This window comes from Dasypus novemcinctus, chromosome 23 (genome assembly GCF_030445035.2).
Source record: "Dasypus novemcinctus isolate mDasNov1 chromosome 23, mDasNov1.1.hap2, whole genome shotgun sequence".
Lineage (NCBI taxonomy): Eukaryota > Metazoa > Chordata > Mammalia > Cingulata > Dasypodidae > Dasypus > Dasypus novemcinctus.
The window spans coordinates 9,684,252-9,705,905 of NC_080695.1; the positions used below are offsets into that span (position 1 = coordinate 9,684,252).

Consider the following 21,654-nt stretch of genomic DNA (forward strand, 5'->3'; position numbering starts at 1 on the left):
ATGTCATGAATACACCTGTGCCCACCCTCTGGAATTTACAAATGTTCTCGTTATCTGCAACTGCAATCTCAGTTAAGAGCTGTTTTTCTTTAAATGACTCTACCCTACTTGAACAACTTTACTCTTCATTTCATGAAGACTTGAATGGCTTTTGTGGTCTGAATGCTGCTGTGTAGCACACCCTAACTTGAACTAAAGGGAAGATGTGTTGTGTATTGTACAACTAGTAGTACAGATTGGGTAAAGTCAGGTGGAAGTCTGGCCTCCCAGGTGTGGATCCAGCTGTAGAATCCAACTTGGAAAATTTAATCAGGTCTGTTTTCCCAGCACAGGTTTTATGATGGTCCACAGCCTGTACTGGCCATCAGGGATCCAGGTATGATGAAGATAATACTGGTGAAAGAATGTTACTCTGCCTTCACAAAATGGCAGGTAGGTAGCTTTTCCTTAACTCCCCATTTATTCCTCTAATTGTCCTGTGGAGACACATCCCATAACTATATACCATAAGATCAAACCAGGAATGACATTGGAAAAATCCATATAACTAATGTGGATTTCATCAGTTTCTGCTGCAGTCATTTATGTGTGTGTGTGGGGGGGGGGGGGGGTTGTGTTGTGAGTGTGTTTGTAGCTCTATGTGACTGTATTAGAAATGTAGATTCCCGTAACCACCATATCAAGATACAGAACTCCTCCATCACCACATCTTCCATAGATGTAGGTGGTAATTTGTATTTATCTCATAACAGGGTTATTATAGAGGAAAAATTTTATGAGACCAAATTATCCATTTTTTTCTATCATAGATTGTGCTTTTGCCCTTGAGTATGCAAACTCTTTGCCAGGCATGAGATTCTCAAAGATTTTCTCCCAATTTCTCTCCTAAGAGTTATATAGTGTTTCAGTGATCCATTTTGACTTAAGTTGGATATAGGGTGTGAAGTTCAGGCAAAGGTTCACTTCTTTTTTGCCTATGGGTGTCCAATTGCTTTAATGTCATTTGTTGGAAAGGCTATGTTCGCTCCTTTGAATTGCTCTTGCACCATTATCAAAAGTATTGACCATATTTGCATTGTCTGCTTCTTCTCTACCCTCTTCCACTGATCTCTGTGAATATCCCATTGCTAGTACTAAACAGTCCTGAACACTGTAGCTCTGTTGTAAGTCTTATCATGTAGAGTCATTACTCCACTTTATTCTTCTTTTTCAGAATCGCTTTAGCTATTCTAGATCCTTTCTGTTTCCAAACAAATTTAGAATAAGCTTCTCTGAGTCTATAAAGTCCTTGCGGGGATTTTGAAAAGAATTGGATGAAATTGTAGATAAATATGGGAATGACCGTTATCTTCGCTATGTTGAATCTTCCAAACTGTGAACACAGTATATCTCTCCACTTACGTACGTTTATATTTAACCCTTTCCTCAGCATTTTATTATTTTAGACTACAGATCCTGTACATATTTCAATAGGTTCATACCTAAATATTTCATTTACTGTCAAGTGTTTGTTAATAGTATTGATTTTTATTTCGGTTTACCCGTTTCTTGTTATTACATAGAAATGCAATTTATTTTGTGTGTTGTATCCTGTAACATTGCTGAACTCACTTATTATGGTTAGGAGGTTTCAAGTTTTTTTTTCTTTTGTGTATTCCTTGAAATTTTAGAACTTTTGTGTTGACAGTTACATCATCTAAAAATTAGGGGCAGTTCTATTTCTTTCTTTCCAATCTCTATATCTTCTATTTCTCTTTCTTGTCTTATTGCACTAAATAGGACCTAAAGAATGACATAGAGGAGAGTGATGAGGTGGACACCCTTGTCTCACTCCTAATCTAAAGGGGAAAGCAATCAGTCTTTAGTCATTAATATTACTCTTTATTAAGTTGAGGAAGTTTCCCTATCCTCCTAGTTTAATGAAAAGTTTTAACATGAATGTCTGTTGGAGATAATCATTTGAAACAAATATTGTTTTGTAAAATGGAGGGAAGCTTTCAAGCAGTGTGGGTTGATAAGCCTGCCCCAACTAGGAAATAAAATTCCTCTGTTCTCCTTTCTTTCTTTAGGGGAAAATGTTAGAGAAAAGTACTGCCATTAAAACCAAAGTGCAAGTTAGCATTTGGTTTACCTTGACTAAGGTAGTGGAGGTTTGGTTACAGTGGGAGAGGTCTTGGTGGGTTTGAGTCCCACTCCCTCACTCCCTTAAAAGGGAAACCTGCTGTTTAGCTTTGGCTAACTGTGAGCTAGCATTTGGCATACCTTCGCTAAGGTAGCGAAGGTTTGGTGGTAGTAGGAGAGGTTTTTGTGGGTTTGAGTCCCACTCCGTCATTCCCTTTAAAGGGAAGCCTGCTGCCTTTTGTGCCTTTACTTTTGGTTGTTTTCTCTCTCTCTCTCTTTCTGCTGCCATGGGGAACGAGGCGTTGGTACCTGAGTGCTCCCCACTAGGATGCATCCTGAAAAATTAGTCTAAATTTGGGGGATCTGGGTTACAGAAAAATAGATTAATTACTTTTTGTAATGAAGCTTGCCCTAGATATAGATTAGATGACAGAGAAATTTGGCCAGAAAATGGGTCTTTGAATTTTAATACTATACTGCAATTGGATTTGTTTTGTAAACAGCAAGAGAAATGGGCAGAAATCCCATATGTTCAAGTTTTCTTGGAGTTGTGGAAAGATAAGGAAACCAGAAGGAGTTGTGGGTTAACGTTGTGTGGGCCCCCTTCAGCCCCAGTTGCAAGAACAGTTGAGGTCCTGGGATTCCCTCTCTTAAAACCCATTGATGAATTCTTACCCCCTCATTATTCTAGACCACCTCTGCCTCCTCCCCCACCAGGGCCACTGCCAAAACCCACTCTTCCCTTAGAGATATCAGGCCCCTTTCCCTCCCACAAGGGCCTTTCCTTCAATCTCCCTCCCATACTCGGAGTGGAGCTGTTTTTGGCCAGGGTAGCCCTCCCCGCCACCCAAAGGAGACTGTAGGTCAGTTCCTGCTCCGGCAAGTTCCAAATGGAATTGATGATCAAAGACGACCCTAAAGCTTTCTTTTTGTCCACACTCCTTTCACCACCTCTAATTTATTTAACTGGAAAAATAACACTCCAACTTATCATGCAGATTCTGAGAAAGTAACAACCTGTTTGTTTCCATTTTTGCCACACAAAATGTGGCTAATATACAAGCCCTTATAAACATCCTCCTCACCCCCGAGGAAAGACTTATGATCCTTGAAAAAGTGCAACAAGAAGCCAAGGCATTGCAGCAGGTGGCACCTCAAAACCTTATTTACAGCTCCCCAAATGAGGCAGTCCCTGAAGCTGATTCTCATTGAAATCTGCATTCCTGCTGGGCTGTGGAACAGTGCTCCAAAGCAAAAATCAATCACTAAATTACAGGAGGTCCAACAAAAACTGCACACAGCTTTGGTTGGTGGGGACACAGAGCACCTCCAGTGATCTGAATGTAAGTATACCTTTCATCAACTGAAGAGGGAGCTAATGAGTGCCCCTGCTCTGGAATTACCAGATCTCAGAAAACCTTTTAATTTATTTGTCCATGAAAAACAAGCTGTAGCCCTTGGAGTATTAACCCAGAAATTGAGAAGTGAGCATCATCCGGTAGCATACTTCTCAAAATTACTAAATACTGCAAAAAAGTGGCCGGCCTGTTTAAGAGCTGTTACTGCAACCTGTGTCTTACTACAGGAAGCTGAAAAATTTACATTAGAACAGTCCCTTACCATGCAAACCCCTCATCAAATACTCACATTGCTTGAAGGAAAAGGAAATCTCTGGCTAACCCAAGGGAGGTTTGGAAAATATCAAGCAGCACTCCTAAACAACCCAGAAGTTAAAATAAAAGTCTGTGCAACCTTAATCCAGCTTCTCTATTTCCATCAACTACTGAAGAAATACCTATTCATAACTGAACTTTTAAAAGCAATAAAACTACCCACAGAAGTAGCTGTAATGCACTGCCAGGGACATCATAATAAAGACTCCTGTGTAAGCCCTATGAACAGGCAAGCAGAACAAGCAGCAAAAGAGGCTGCAAGAGAAGGCTACCCTCCTAATCAAGTACCTGCACTCATTAAACCTCAGATTCCTCAACATATAGAGGAAGTTTTCTGTCTGGTCTATACCCCTGCAGACCTTGAACACACAAGAGAATGGGGTTTTCAAGAAAATTCAGAAAAACCAGAAAAAGGGGTAAGTGACTGAAAAACAGCCAAGGACAATTCTATCTGCCTGAGAACCTAGTATATTCCCTTGTCTTATTATCACCAAACCACACATTTGGGACAGCAAGCACTGCTGAGCCTTCCTCACCAACTGGTGGTGGGATTTCACCTTGCTCGAACTGTGCAAAAAGTCTCTAACCAGTGTCTTTCTTGCAGAATAATAACCCAAAGGGAACATCGTGGACTTCTTTTGAGACACAAAGTCAAGGGCTTGCCCCAGCAGAAGATTGGCAAGTAGATTTCACAGTAATGCCAAAAACCATAGGAAATTATAAGTATCTTTCGGTATTTGTAGACACCTTTTCAGGGTGGGTGGAAGTCTCTCCCTGCCACACAGAACAGCATTCCATGGTAAGTAAATTCCTCCTCCAGGAAATCATCCCGAGGTTTGGACTGTCCCAAACTGTTCAGTCAGATAATGGACCTGCTTTTATTTCAGCTGTGGTACAGGGTGTCAATCAGTGTCTTGGAATTAAGTGGAAACTACATGCAGCCTGGAGACCTGGAGTCAGGAAAGGTGGAAAGAATGAACTATACTTTGAAGAAAACCTTAAGTAAAATTTGTCAAGGAACACAGTTGAAATGGACAGAAGCACTTAACCTAGCTCTCCTTCGGGTTAGGGTGGCCCCTAGAAGGGGACTTGAATTAAGTCCTTTTGAACTTCTGTACAGAAGGCCCTTTCTAAGCAACCCAAGGGAAAAACTCAATTTGCCAGTGACCTTAGAGGGAGCCCTCCATAAGTGGGCTTTGCAGTTAGGAGAGCTCCTTACCACCATGCACGTATATGCAAATATGCACCTAATATACCCCGCTGACCAGCCTCTCCACCCCTTCTCAATTTGGGATCAGGTTCTTTTAAAAGTTTGGAAAAACAAACATCCTGAAGATCAGCTCAACTCAAATGGGAGGGACCTTACACAGTAGTATTAACCTCTCATTCTTCTCTTAAGTTGCAGGGAATCAAGTCCTGGGTACATCATACCAGAGCAAAACCCTACTACTTATCAAAGCCAGCAGATAAAGGAGGTCCTGAGTTGGAGATCACACCAGAGCATGAAGCAAAATATGAGATGGAGCCAGTTGAGAACCTGCGGTTCCTGTTCAAGAAGAAAAAACTCCACCAAATACTAATCTTGTTCTTCCTACTACAGGAACCTGCCAGTAACTAGCCCTGAGGGAAGATATCACTCATGCTACACACATATTTTGCAAATCATCCAAAACCTCTACAATTAGAACCATGTGTTGGTACTGTGTAAATTTGCATAATCAATATCAAGTAATGCCTGAACCAGTTTACTGTGAAATGTTTCAGTTAATCTACACCTTAAAAGCAATAGCCAGAATAGCCTACTTAATTAAAATTCATAATACAAGAAAATAATTTCTCCTCCTGGAACCCATCCAGCTTCACCAAGTGGCTGTCCCCTTTGTTAATTATTATCCTTATTCGTTTGACAATTGCAGCCGTACTCATACCATACATGCAATGCTTTAAATAAAAGCAGTTGTAAACTCTAACTTTTCCTCCTCAGACCACCCTCTTACTATAATTTTCTAAGAGCTCAACACCCATAATGTCAGCAGGAAGTAGTTACAGAAGATCTGAGCTTCGTCCCTTTCCCCTGCAATAAGAATATCGCCAAAATCTAGAAGGAAGGGATTGATGGATGTAGGATGACCGAATACCTGAAAGTAACTTGTTTCTCTCCCTGTTGCTAGGATACAAAGAAAAGAATTGTATGTAAATCAGAAGGTAATGAATGCAACCCTCTCTTTGGGCCAAATTCTGCTTTTGGTGGTCAAGAATATCCTGTTGAAGCAATGAAGTATGACAACAAGCTTCAACCAGTTGGCCGGACCTGCGCAGAAGCAGCCCCTTGCTGTCCTCACTGCAACTTGCTTAATTGACATAGTGAAATTCCCACCCAGGGGTGGAGTTATCCACCCCTCTCTTGATCATGCAATGTATGTGCAAAGAGCTGACTCTACCACTGTCAAGTTACACTTGTGATCAAACCAAAGCCAGTGTGTGGTGTTGAAACTGTAATGTGCACCCCAAGAGGGGGGGTTCCCATCAGATGACAGGGCAGCCAGGAGAGAAGCCTCCTCCTCCCTGTGCCCATGAGTCAGGACAACTCACTGCCTTGTTGTCACCTTTTTATTCAAGAGAACAAAACAAATAAAAAGGTGGAGAATGAAAAACACGATCAATAGCACCAAGGTTCAACATGTGCATGGTACAGCCTGGGGGGAGGGGAAGGCGTTGCTGCATGTGGGCAGGCAGAGGGGAGCAGGAAAAGTCAATGTGGAACTCCGAACGACTGAGACCCCTTCACACTTTTGCTGAGGAAACAAGGAAAATGCTAAATGTTACACATTCCCTCCACTTCTCCAGCGAGAGGGCTCACGACCACGTTCAGAGTCCAAGCAGTCCTGCTCCCCCTTACTCTTTCAGGGTGACAGATGTGCCTTTCTCTGCTTCCCTCCTCAGGTTCTTCACCAGCACATCTCCGACCTGGCGCATGATGGAGAACATCTGCTCAAAAAGCACAGCACCACTGGTGGGTAAAGGAGGAGACCAGAGGCCTGCAAGGACTGGGCTTCGCCTAGCACGGAGCATAGGGGACATTTATAGTGAATCATGTGCAATGTTCCTTGCACATCAGAACAAGGAGTGGTGATTCTGGAATGTGCTGAGGAAGCACGACCCCGAGTTAATGTCACCTTTCTTGACCCTGAGCGGAGTGAATTTTTCCATCCTTATTCCTGCCCTGCACACTGCTTGCACATCTACTGCCTGTCACACTCCACACACACTAGTGAAAGTCACCTGATTATGTTCGGGAATGTGTTGGGTATTTTCATAGTATTTAGTTACAAATGACAACTGACGGATTGCTGAGTTCCTAGTCAGGGGAGCTCTGTCACATTCCCCAATGGAACAGCAACATTACCTCAAGTGCAAGGGCAAAGACCAGTGAAGAAGGATGGTCCAATGATGAGCCCTTGATACTAATGACTATGCTTATAAGCCTGTGTGCTTGAAATTTCAAGTAGGCCAAGAGCTGCAGGGTGCCTAAGAGTTACCTCCTGAGGGCCTCCATGTTGCTCGAATGTGGCCACTGTAAGCCAAACTCAGCATGTAAATGCATTACCTTCCCCCCAGCATGGGACATGACTCCCAGGGATGAACCTCCCTGGTGCCAAGGGATTACTACCAATCACTAACTGGTGATGCAACTAGAAAGAGACCATGAATAAAAGGGTCAACTAAGTCCCACAGAATATCTCAGCCTACATGTAGGATCATGTGTTAAAAACTGCTTTTTGACTTTGAATAAAAGGGGTAAATAGCAAAGACAAATGAAATTATATGGTTAAGAGTCTTCAAAAAGGAGTCAGGAGGTCATCAAAATGATCGTGCTTATGCACGTCTCAGCAGGACCCCAGAGACAGCCAAAGTAGATACAACCCCAGGCACTGGTGCTCCTGAGGGTTAAGGAAACCCATAGGTTCTATGGTCATGGCAGATAGCTCTGGAGTTTAGTGTTGTGTCAATGGACCCTACTGTGGAATTTGTGTTCCTGAGTGTGATGAAGTTGGACTCAGATGTTCCTTTCTACACATGCCTCCTCTGTCATTTTTACTGAACCTGTGGTTGGTGCTGGGGTTGGTGTATACTCAGGAGACTTGAATCTCTGGACTGGTCGTGTGCCAGATGGGCCCTGGTTCATTGGACTCACCCAGTTCAGCTAACGGAGAGAGGTGAAAATGGTCAACCATCAGACCAGGGAACTGAGAGTGCCTACAACTGCAAGCAGGAGAATTGCATCCATCATCAATAAGGGATTCTAAGCCCCCTCTCGATATGGAGGTGGAGTGGACATCACTCTCCCAGGGTACACAGGATGGAGGAATAAAATATGAATTAGAGTGGACTTACTGATATTCTACTATAGAAATATTGTGACTAGTAATGGAAGAAATTGTAGCAGTGATGTGGAGAAAGTGTCCATGGCAGTTGCTGAAGTCAGGGAAAGGGAAGAAGAGATGTGATATAGGGGCATTTTCGGGGCTTGGAGTTGTCCTAAATGATATTGCAGGGACAGATGCTGGACATTATGTATGCTGCCAGAACCCACTGAATGTACTGGGGGAGAATGTAAGCTACAATGTCAACTTTATCCATGTAGTACAGCACTGCTCCAAAATGTATTCACCAAATGCAATGAACATGCCACAATGATGAAAAAGGTTTTTGATGTGGGAGGAGTGGGGTGGGGGGTGGGTGGGGGGAATATAGGGGAAACTTATTTTTTTAAGATTTAAAAAAAAAATTTCTCTCCCCTCCCACCAGTTGTCTGCTCTCTGCATCCATTCACTGTGTGTTCTGTGTCTGCTTGTATTCTTGTCAGCGGCACTGGGAATCTGTGTCTCTTTTTGTTGTGTCATCTTGCTCCGTCAGCTCTCCGTATGTGCTGATCCATTCTTGGCCAGGGTGCACTTTTGTCACGTGGGGCGGCTCTCCTTACTGGGTGCACTCCTTGCGCATGGGGCTCCCCTACACAGGGGATGCCCCTGTGTGGCATGGCACTATTTGTGCACAACAGCACTGCACATGGTCCAGCTTCACAACATGGGTCAGGAGGCCCTGGGTTTGAACCTTGTACCTCTCATGTGATAGGCAGATACTCTATCCATTGAGCCAAATCCGCTTCCCTCATATTTTTTAATGTAACATTTTTTGTGATCTATGTATCTTCAAAAAAGTACAATTTTAAAAAATGATGGGGGTGGGAGGGAGTGGGGTATATGGGAAACTCACGTTATTTTAATGTAACGTTTTGTGTGCTCTATTAACTTAAAAAGAAAATAATTAAAAAATAAATGACTCTAAATGAGGTTACCTGATACCAGTGCAGTTTTGAGGAGGTTCTAGAGAATGTAGGAAGGACCAGGAAGGACTTCAAAGGTTTTCCAGGGTGAAATCATCCCTTTGGTGGATTATTTTAGAGTAGCTGTAAATAAAATGTAATAAAATTAGTTTCACTGGACAGTGCTCTCAGTGCTGCAATATTCTGTACACCTGCTATTGATAATTGCTGGATTGAGGGTCTATGAAGAAAGATATGGATGTTCCCAGACTCTACGGATTCACCGGTGAGTGACCTAGTTCTCTCTTCCAGCTTTAGACTAAATTCCTTCAGACTGCTCCTGCAAACAGGATAATTTCATGCTTTCCCTCATCACTGACATGTCCTAGTGATCCCTTTCCTTATCCTCTTCTCGCATGCCCTGGCTTGGCTTTTGGGGGCTTTCTGTGGGCATCTCATCATCATCTGAATCTCTTAATAATCCATTGATGGAAATTAGCTCTTTTACTTTCCAGACTTCTGGATCTCAATTAATTTTCTATAATTGATCCTAGAGACAGCACTTTTCTCTAGTGTGCTCATTTCTGGCTTCCATGAAGAGGCCAGTCTTCAAGGTTTATGTATTCCTCAGCATACCTAAAGTTCTTCCTGGGTGTTTCCTTTGGACCGAGAGGAATGAGACTTGACTTCTTGGCACATACTTCTATGCATTTGTGGCCACATTATAATGCATGCATCATTGTCAGTGTGATTATATATCAGGCATTGCATTCAAACATCTGGAGTAAATGACAGAGCCGAGCTTTACCATTTACTGATGTTTTCACTTTAGCAAGTCAAGTAACTCCTCTATATTTCGAGGCCTTCAATGGACAATGAAGGTAACAGCATTCACCTATCATGATCTTTGAAATAATAAATGAAGTTAATTTGTAGGGACTTTGGTCCATCCCTGGCAGGTGCTATTCTGCCAAGGATTAGAATCATCAAAGCTCCATCTGTGGGAGATTGGTTGATGATATATCCATCCTCACATACCTGGCTTGGTCTGCCAGCCATCCTTCTGTTGAACAGGTAACAGGAGGAGGGAAAACCTGATAATGCCAATTCTTTCTCTGTACTACCTGGTCACTAGACTCTAACCCAGAGCCAGCAGGGGGTGCGAATGAAGGTCCACGGTTGCATAAACTTCATTCCTCACAGGAATCCAGCATCCAGGCATCAGAGTTTACCAGCTGCGCTGAGCTGCTGGGGGTTCACTGTGCCCTGTAAGAGGTAGGAACTCTCCAGTTAGCTGCTTCTTCTTGGTCAGGTTTTCTTCTTTTCCCTGGGACTCACTAATAAAAGGTTTTGAGATTTGAAGAGTTTCTTATTTCCACAGGCTTGCCAGATGAAGGGATGCATTGCTGCAAGGTCCCTGTTTGTGCTGAAAGCATACTCATCTCTGTGTTTCCACAGTTTATATTGAGTATAAACAACTTTGGCCTTGGTTTACAGTTGGCTGTCATTTACTGCATAAAGTTACTTTTCTTCATTTTTTCCTCTTTCAATGGTCTTCGACTTTGATATTTAACAGTGCAGATTTATACAGTTCTAAATTGTGGGAGGATCCAATTCAATATACTGCATTTCTACTTGCAGGGAATTTCATATCATTGGGATGGACAAGAGAATGTCCAATGCGAATAAAAATGAAGAAGTGTTTCAGATCTTCAATGGTTCCAACTAACCTGTATCACAGAAAAATAAAATGGACATGAAAATTTGGAAGTACAGTAGATAAAATATGCATCAGGAAACTGCTAAGTGAAATTGAATGAATATATGAAAATTTATTACAATGCACCAAATCTTGCTAGTCTTTAAGCAAAGTAAATAGCAATGCATATATACAGCAAATGCTGATGGGTGTTCTATATTTCCCACATGTTTCACCTCCCATTAATTCCTTAATTCTCCACAAAAACCTTGTGAGGTATGCCTTATTTTATCTATATTTCTATATAAGGAAATTGAGGCACAGAGAAGTCAAGAGACTGATTCAAATTCACATAATATAAAGTAGTATTGCTAAGATCAGCCCAGGATGGTTTGTTTCCAGAGCCCACATCCTTAAATAACAGGAAATAAAATCTTTCAAAGAGGCTGTGCTGTAACATCCTACAGGAAATCCAATTGGCACTGGGTTCGAGACCTCTATTAATGAAAATACAGTACCTCTGATAGTGAGACAGATGAAATATCTCCATGCCACTTCCCTTTGTACAGAACCTTTATTTATTGTTCAGTATTTCATGATGTCTCATTGGCTTGTATTTTGAAGAGCTGTTCTAGTGTATAAGCCCTGGCCAGGCTGTCCCCCTCCTCCCCTCATCCCTACCAAGCAGCTGGAAAACAGGGAGGTAGGCCCAGATTTGCTCATCAGGAAATCTTTGGTCTGACCTATCACGAGCCATATGTCTCATAAGAGGCTCATGGGAGAAGACACTGTACCAGGACCATGGATATTAGGCCCAGACTATGGTGCACTGTAATGTCATTCCTCAAACCACAGAAATATCTGTGCTAGAGTTCCTGGGCTTGGAATATAAGAAGCTAGGAAAGACCCCATTTGGAGGCTCTGTATGATCTATGATCAAAGGTCTTTATTGTGAAAGTAAAAAACAGCCCACAAAATGGGAGAAAATTTTTAGAAATCATTCATTTGTTGGGCTTTTAGTATCTAGAATAAGTAATTCCTACAACTCAACAACAAAATTACAAAAAACCCAAGTGAAAAATAGATGTCACATGGGCATTTATTCAAAGGAAATATAAAAATGCCCAATAAGTACATGAAAAGATGCTCAGCATCCCAAGCCATTTAGGAAATGCAAATCAAACCCACAATGATTTACCACTTCACAACCAAAAGAATGGCTATGATTTAAAAAAAGGAAAATGATAAGTGTTTGCAAGAATGTGGAGAAATAGGAATCCTTGTGCTTGGTTGGTATGAACGTAAAATGCTGCAGTTGCTCTGAAAAAGAGTTTGGTGCTTTCTCAGAAAGCTAAGTATAGAATAACTATATGACCTACCAATTTCACTTCCAAAGATATGAAAGTAGGGATACAAACAGATATTTGCACACTGATGTTCCTAGTGGTATTATTCATAATTGCCAAATAGTCAAGCCACCCAAATGTCTCTCAAGAAATGAATGGATAAACAAAGTGTGGTATATATTTAAATAATAAAATGTTATTCAGACTAAAAGGGAAAGAAACTCTGATACATGTTACCACACAGATGAATCATGAAGACATCATGTAGAGTGAAAGAAACCTGATACAAAGAAACAAGTATTGTGTGACCTCACTTACTTGAAATAATTAGGATATGCAAATTCATAGGGCTCAAAATTGGAGAACAGATCACCCTGAGCTAGAAAGGAGTTAAGGTATGGGAAGTTAATGCTTAATTGGCACAGAATTTCTGTTTGGGATGACTGAAAGTTTTATCAATGGATGGTGATGAAAACTGTGAATGTAACTGACACATTTAAATTGTATATTTAAATGTGTCTAATGGAGAAATTTTAGGTTCTATTTATGATACCAGAATAAACACAAAACTGTATGACACAAAATGGTGAACCATAATGTAAACTCTGGACTATAGTTAAAAGCATAATTACAATAATATTGTTTCATCACTTGTAACAAAAATATCACATTAATGCAGTGTTAATAATGAGGGAAACAGCATTTGTGATGGAGGATATATGGGGACTCTGTACCTTCTGCCTGATTTTTCTGCAAATCCGTTTCTCCAATTTTAAAAAATATCAGCAAATTAGGAATAGAAAGGAACTTCCCCAACATGATAAAATGTATATATGAAAAATCCTCAGCTAAACATCATTTTCAACAGTGAAAGGCTAAAACTTTCTCCTTAAATTAATGAAGAAGACAAGGATGTCTGCTTTTACCACTCTTATGCAACACTGTACTGGATATTCTAGCCAGAGCATTAAGACAAGAAAAAGAAATAAAAGGAGATTTCCAGTTGACCAACAGAGCAGTGAAAGATATTTAGGGTGCTACCCCCCACAACTTAAGAATCTTTGCACAACTAGCAAAAACTTTCTCAAAACTTCTGAAAAGAATAAAGGGTTGAAGTAACTGGGTCAGAGCCAAATAAAGAAAAAGCAGCCTGAAAAAATGTAGTTCAATGAAGCTCATGGTGCGTTTGCTACCTGTGCCCTTCCTCTCCCCAGTGCAGTGTGCACCAAGCCTGCACTCCCATTAGAGGTCCATGGCTCTGTTCCAGGGGGAGGGGAATAACCCTTACATGTATACTGTAGGCCTGTATGTCAGTGCTAAGCCAACTAGTGAAAACCTAAAGACTGAACCAGGAAACTTGTCCTAAGACTACTAGCAAGCACAAACCCAGGAAAGGAGCAGGGTCAATGGCTCTACTCAGAATCAGAAAAGACAAATATAATTTCGTACTTCACATCGACCTCCAATTGATCTTTCTGATGACAGCATTAAACTCTGAAGCAAATCACTAGCCAAAGTAAAGCCAATTTGTAAAGTCTGTGAAAGGTGGTTTTATTTTTATTTTTTATTCTGTAAAAGATTTATTTATTTATTTCTCTCCCCTCCCCCCACACCCCGGTTGTCTGTTCTCTGTGTCTATTTGCTGCATCTTCTTTGTCTGCTTCTGTTGTTATCAGCATCATGGGAATCTGTGTTTCTTTTTGTTATGTCATCTTGTTGTGTCAGCTCTCCCTGTGTGCGGCACCATTCATGGGCAGGCTGCACTTTCTTTCATGCTGGGCAGCTCTCCTTACGGGGCGCCCTCCTTGCACATGGGGCTCCCCTATGCAGGGGACACCCCTGTGTGGCAGGGCACTCCTTGCACGCATCAGCACTGTGCATGTGCCAGCTCCACACGGGTCAAGGAGGCCCAGGGTTTGAACCGCGGACCTTCCATGTGGTAGAGGGACGCCCCAACCACTGGGCCAAGTCTGCTGCCCTGAAAGGTGTTTTTATGCTTTGGTTCATTTGTTTATGTTAGCTCCTCCTACTCAAGGAAATCTCTTGTCATATCACTAGCTGGATACAAACATTAGGGACAGACGATAAGAAATAAATCCCTGAGTTAACACTTTAAAATATTAAAATATAGTGTATGCAACAAAATTGCAAGTCAAAGAAAGAAACAAGAAAGGATGTCCCTCCAAAGGAACAAATCCAGAAACCATTAACAAAGAGGATCAAACAGGAAGCAGACTTGGCTCAATGGATAGAGCATCCGCCTACCACATGGGAGGTCCAGGGTTCAAACCCAGGGCCTCCTGACCCATGTGATGAGGTGGCCCATGCGCAGTGCTGATGTGTGCAAGGAGTGCCATGCCACACAGGGTTGCCCCTGCATAGGGGAGCCCCATGCCCAAGGAGTGTGCCCTGTAAGGAGAGCTGCCAAGCATGGAAAAAGTGCAACCTGCCCATGAGTGGTTCTGCACACATGGAGAGCTGACACAGCAAGATGACACAACAACAAAAAAAAGACACGGATTCCTGGTGCTACTGACAAGAATACAGGACACAGAAGAACACACAGCAAATGGACATAAAGAGCAGACAACTGGAGGTGGGCATGGTGGGAAAGGAGAGGGAAATAATAGAAAGAGGATCAAACTTTAAACATAGGAGACAAGGATCTCTAAAAAATGATCCTCAATATGCTTGAGATAACAGAAAATACAATAAAAGAACTAAAGGATGTGATGAAAGCAATGAATAAACGACATGGCTAACTCTTGGAGATTCTCAATAAGAACCAAACAGATATACTGGAGTTGAACGTCACAATAACTGAACTGAAAAATTCCCTAGAGGGTCTCACCAGCAGAATGGAGCTGACAGAAGAAACAATTAGTGATCATGAAGACAAGGCAATTTAAATGCTTCAGGCTGAGGAGGAGAAAGAATAAAAGAATTTTAATAAAACATGAGGGACTCCATCAAGTGTACCAATATACACATTATGGGAGTTCCAGAAGGAGTAGAAAGAAAGAGGCAGAAGGAATATTCAAAGAAAAAATGGCAGGAAATTCCTAAATTTAATGAACAACAAGGATGTACATATTTTAGAATCCTATTGAACCCCAAATAGGATAAACTCAAAGAGAACCATGTCCAGATACACAGTAACAAACATGCCCAATGACAAGAAGAAAGTTCTGGAAGCTGAAAGAGAAAAGTAATGAGTTGTAAACAATGGAATTCCAATAAAACTGAGTGCCAATTTCTCATCAGAGACCATGGATGCAAGAGGATAGTGGGAAAAATATTTAAAGTGCTGAAAGAAAACGATTGCCAACCAAGAATTTGACATCTGGAAAGACTTGCTTACAAAAATTAGTGGGAAATTTAGACATTCCCAGAAAAACAAAATTTGATGGAGCCTGTCATTACTAAATCTGCCCTACAAGTCATGCTAAAGGGAGTTTTTCAGAGTGAAAGACAAGTCCTGGAGACAGTGAATCGAAGTGGCCTATCAGCAGTTATAAATGCTAGTACTACCGAATTTTTGTGTATGTAGCTCCAGTCTTTACTTCTTACAGGTTCTAAAATACAAAGGCATAAAAGGTAATGATATACTATGGTTATGAAGGTAAAATATATAAAGATATAATTTGTAACAAATACAACCAAAGGATGGGACAAAAGAGATATAGGCACAGTGTATAAGCACATGTTACTGAAGTAAAATTGGTATCAAATATGACTGCTATAGATCTAGGATATTAAAGTTTGATACCCACATGTGGGTTCACATGATACCCACAAAGTAAAATTATGAAAAATAGATTCAGAATGAAATTAGAAGGGACTCAAAATGGTTTGATACTAGAAATAAAACAAATATTAAAGAAGGCATTTACAGAAGAACTGAGGGCCAGAAAAGGTAAAAGACTTACAAAGATGAAATAGGAAAATGGCAGAAGAAAGTTATTTTTAAATGTAAAATGTATAAACTATCCAAGCCAAAGGCAGACATTGGCAGGATGTAGTAAAAGAAATCCAGACCCAACTCTATGCAGTTTACAAGAGACTCACCTTAATTTCAAAGGCACAATTACGTTGTAAGTGAAAGGATGAAACAAAAATACTACGCAAACAGTAACCAAAAGAGAGCTTCGGTAGCGATACAAATATCAGACAAAAATAGACCTTAAGTCAAACTCTTTGAGGGATAAAAATGGTTACAATATACTGATAAAGGAGTCAAGTAAGCAAGAATATGTAACAACCAAAACATTTAAGCACCTCACAAGAAAGCCCCAAAATATATGAAGGTAATATTAACAGAACTGAAGGGAGATACAGATAGTAATACATAACTAGTAGGAGACTTCAATATACCACTTTCCATAATACATATATATTAGTTTGCCACTGTCCACATATATATATACATATGTATTAGTTTGCCAGAGGGCTGCCAATGCAAAGTACCAGAAATGGGTTGGCTTTGATAATGGAAAATTTATTAGGGGAAAAGCTTACAGTTCTGAAGCTATGAAAATCTCCCAAACAAGACATATTCAGAGATCCTTTCTTAATAAAGTTTGGCTGCTAGCAGATCCTGGAGTCCTGCCAGTTGTGAGGCAAGATGGTAGGTCTGCAATTTTCTTTCTGCTTTTTCTCAAGCTCAACTGAGAGTGATCAGGCATCTTTCCTTGGGCCTCATCTTCTTTAGTCTCTCAGGGCTTCTCTGTCTTTCTCTAGCTGTAGGCAAATGTGGAGAACCCGACCTCACATGGCAAGGTCAAAATGGAGCTCCCTTTCTGTGTGTGTGTGTCTGTCTCTCTCTCTATGTTCTCAGTTTATAAAGACCCAGCAAGAGGGTGGAGACCCAACCTGGGTCACACCTCACTAACACAGTCCAATCAAAAGCCCTAAAGCAACATAATCAGGTGGTCTAAACAAGGTCCCTTAACTGAAGTAAATGCAATCAAAGGCCCCACATCCAGAGGAATGGATTAAATCAAGAACATATTTTTTTGGGATTCACAGAATTCAAACTGTCACAATGTAGAACACTTCTCCAAACAGAAAAATACACATTCATAGCTAGTAAACATGGATCATTCTCTAGGAGAGAACATAAGTTATTTCACAAAAGAATTCTCAAAAAATTAAAAAATACTAAAAATATACAATGTATCTTCTCCAAGCATGTTGGAATACAGCTAGAAATGAATAACAGAGAGACAACAGGAAAATCCAAAAACCTGTGGAAATTAAACAACATACTCTTAAACAACTGTAACAGTTTGAAGCTTTTTGTGGATTCCAAAAAAATATAATGTTCTTGGAGCTAATCCCCTCCTGTGAGGGTGGGAGATTTTGATTATATTGGATTCAGCTTGGGGGCCTTTGATTGTTTGGCTTTAGTGAGGCATGACCCAGTGTGCGTCTTGGTCCTCTTGCTGGAGTTCTTTAGAAGGGGAGAACTGAAAGCGGATTCATAAAGAGAAACACAGCAGGGACAGAAAATCCCTGAGAGGCTGGAAGAGATGAGATCTGGAGGAGAGGGAGAGATAAGTCATATGCTTGATCACCTATAGCTGAGTTTAGGGAAGAAGTAATCCTGGAGGAGGAGGCAGAGATGCAAACCAGCAGAACTGCCATTGTCTTGCTATATGGCATGAGTCCAAGATCACCAGCAGTCAACCTTAGGTTAGACAGCATCTGATTATGCCATGATTTGGACATTTTCACAGCCTCAGAACTGTAAGCTTTGAACCTAATAAATTCCCATTATAAAAGTCAGTCTATTTTTGTTATATTGCTTCTAGCAGCCTTTAGCAAACTAAGATAACAACCAATGTGTTAAAGAAGAAGTCACAAGGGGAATTAGCAAATATCTTATGGCAAATGAAAAGGAAAACAAAACAAAGAAAAATTATGGATGACGCAAAGGCCATATGGTAGGAGAAATTCATACCTATAAATGTTTATAGTAAAAAAGAAGAAAGATCTCAAATGAGAGACCTAACCTCAAATATGAAGGCTATAAAAGAGAAGAGAAAATAAAACACAAAGTGGGTGCAAGAAAGGCAAAAACTAATGTAAAAACAGACAAAAATAAAATGGGGAATAAAGTAATTGAGAGAATCAACAAAACCAAAAGTTGGAATTGTTTCTCAGAAAAGATAATAAGGTCAACAAATCTCCAGCCAGACTGACAGAGAGAGAGAGCGAGAGAGAGCGAGAGAGAGCGAGAGAGAGAGAGAGAGAGAGAGAGAGAGAGGGAGAGAGAGAAGACATGAATAACTAAAATCAGAAATTAAGGGGTGGGGGGCTTTACTACCAACCCCACAGAGATAAAAACATTATAAGAGGGTACTATGGAAAACTGCACACCAAAAAATTAGATAGCTGAGATGAAATGGATAAATTTCTAGAAACACAAAACCTATCGACACTGACTCAAAAAGAAATAGAAAATCTCAAAAAACCAATAACTAGTAAACAGACAGAACCAGTATTCAAAAATCTCTCAACAAAGAAAGGTCCAGGACTAAGCAGCTGTATAGTTGAATTTTACAAACATTCCAAGAAGATTTTACACAACTCCTGGTCAAACTCTTCCAAACAATAGAAGTGAAAGAACACTTTTGCTCATTCTCTCAGGCCAAAATCACACTAAAACCAAGGACAGATAAAGATACCACAAGAAAGGAAAATTACAGACTGATATCCATTATGAATATATGCAAAACTCCTCAGCAGAATACTAGTAACCTGAATTAGGCAGCATATTAAATGTGTTATATACCATGATCATGTGATACTTATCCCAGTTAAGCAAGGATGTTTCGATACAAGAAAATCAATTAATGTAAGATGCCACATTAACAAAATGAAGGACAAAAACCACACGATCATCTGAATTGCTGCAAAAATGGCATTTAAAAAATCCAGCAACCCCTCTTGATAAAATCAATTAGAAGACTAGAAAAAGAAGGAATTTTCTTCAACATGATAAAGGGAATATAGAATACCTCTGCTAAAAACATACGCAATGTCAAAATACTGAATGCTTTTCCTCTAAAATCAGGAACAAGATAAGGATGCACACTATTATCACTACTATTCAATACTGTACTGAAAGTTCTTGCCAGAGCAATAAGGAAAAAGAAATAAAAGCTATCCAAATGGGAAAGGAAGAAGTAAAACATTCCCTAATTGCAGATACCATCATCTTATATACATAAAACACTGAAAAATATACAACAAAGCTCCTAGAGCTAATAAATGATTTCTGCAAAGTGGTGGAGTAGAAGATCAACACTCAAAGTAAACAATGTTTATATACATAAACAATGAGCAATCAGACTAAGAAATCAGGGGGGAAATCCATTTACAATAGCAATGAAGAGAATCAAGTATCTAGGAATAAATCTAACAAAGGATGTAGAGGACCTACACTTAGGAAATTATAAGAGAGTGCTATAAGAAATCAAAGGAGACATAAATAAATGGGAAGGACATTCAGTGTTCATGGATTGGAAGACTAGCATTAAGACATCAATCCTACCCAAACCATTTTATAGATTCAGTTCAATCCCAATCAAAATTGCAACAACTCTCTTTGCAGAAATTTAAAAGCCAATCACCAAATATGTAGGGAAGCGTAGGGAGCCCCAAATAGCCACAGCCATCTTGAAAAAGAAGAAAGTTGGAGGATTCACATTTTCCTATCTTAAAACTTATTACAAAGCCACAATAATCAAAACAGCAGGGCAATGTCATAGTGCAAGGAGAGACATACAGACCAATGGAATGAAATTGAAAGTTCAAAAATGTATCCTCATGTTAATGGTCAAGTGATTTTTGATAAGGAGGCAACAACCTAACAGTTGGGAAACAATAGTCTTCTTCACACCTGGTTCTGAGAAAACTGTATCTCCATTTGCAAGGAAAAGGAAGACTCCGATTTCATACCTTATACAAAAATCAACTTGAAATGGATGAAAGAGCTAACTATAAGAGCTAGGACTTTAAAACTCATAGAAGAATATATAGAGAAGAATCTCCAAGAACTTATATTAGGCAATGATTTCTTAGACATTACATTCAAAGCATAAGCATTAAAAAAACACAACAACCATAAATGGGACCTCACCTCATCAAGGCATTCCAGGAAGATGGTATCAGTGTAGGCATGTGGGGCTCAACTTTCTAACAAAAACAATGGAGAAAGGGCCAAAAGCTATCCAAGGGTCCTGCTTGGGGCTTCAGCAAACCAGGACAGTGCTACACAACTCCCAGGGGGGTGAGTGACAGAGAGATGAAGAATCCCAAACAACAAACTTGAATTACCACAAACCTCCATAGTGGGTGGGAAAAGTCCCCTTCCCCACCTCCCTGACCTAATTTTTAAATTTAATTGTATTGTATTTTTAAGGAAGTTTTAGATTATATAAACGTTACATTGGAATTACAGAAAATTCCCATATACCTCAAACCCTTCCAAACTTTTCCCCATGAAAAACTTGTTGCATTAGTATGGTATATTTGTTACAATTCATGAACACATATTGAAAGATTGCTACTAAACATGGTCTATAGTTTACATTATGGTAAACTTTGCAACATACAATTTTATGGGTTTTGACAAAATGGATAATGACCTGTATCCGTTACTGCAAACTTATGTAAAACAACTCCAATGTCTCCAAAATGCTCCATATTACACCTATTTTTCCCTCTCCTTCCCCTCAGAACCTCTGTTGACCACTGTCTTTTTATAAGTGTTACATCTTCTTCCATTGCTAGAATAACAATAAGTCTACTTTAGTCCATAATTGCATTTCCCCCTTAAATATTTTCATTCCTCAATATGAGGATTTGGAATTGTAATGGCCACTCTGCCTCAGCTGAGAGGGAGCTTAGACCCCATGGGCCACATGGGTGGAACTCTCTTGCTTGTAATTGTAGAAACTGTTTTTTGGGATGGGTGTTGTCCATTATTATGCTTTTCTTTGTTGTCCTAGGCAAGCCTGACGAACCGGAGAATAGGTATTGGCTGTAACTCTTCTGAGATTCAGGACACACCTGGCATATGAACAGCTGGAAGATTTAAGACACTAAGACACATATTTGACAAAAGAATTGAAAGCGGTGACTTGAAAAGATACTTGCACAGCAATATTCTCAGCAGCATTATTTACAATCTTCAAAAGATCGAAGTAACCAAAGTCCCCATTAACCAATGAATGGATAAATAAAATTTGATATACATATAAAATGGAATATTATTGAACCATAAAGGAATGAAGTTCTCATACATGCAACATGAATGAAGCTTGAAGACATCATGTTGATGATACATGACAGACAAAAAAGGACAAATATTGGGTGATCTCAATGTTATGAAGTAATTGGAATAAGTAAATTCACAGATTCTGAAACTAAAATACAGTTTATCAGGGGCAGAGTGGGGCTATGAAATGGAGAGTTAATGCT

At 40.1% G+C, this 21,654-nt stretch overlaps 1 pseudogene; it reads right to left on the reverse strand.

Moving 5' to 3' along the window:
* The window catches only part of LOC101444518 (receptor-binding cancer antigen expressed on SiSo cells pseudogene), a 49,848-nt pseudogene that overhangs the window by 13,652 nt on the left and 14,542 nt on the right, over positions 1–21,654 (reverse strand).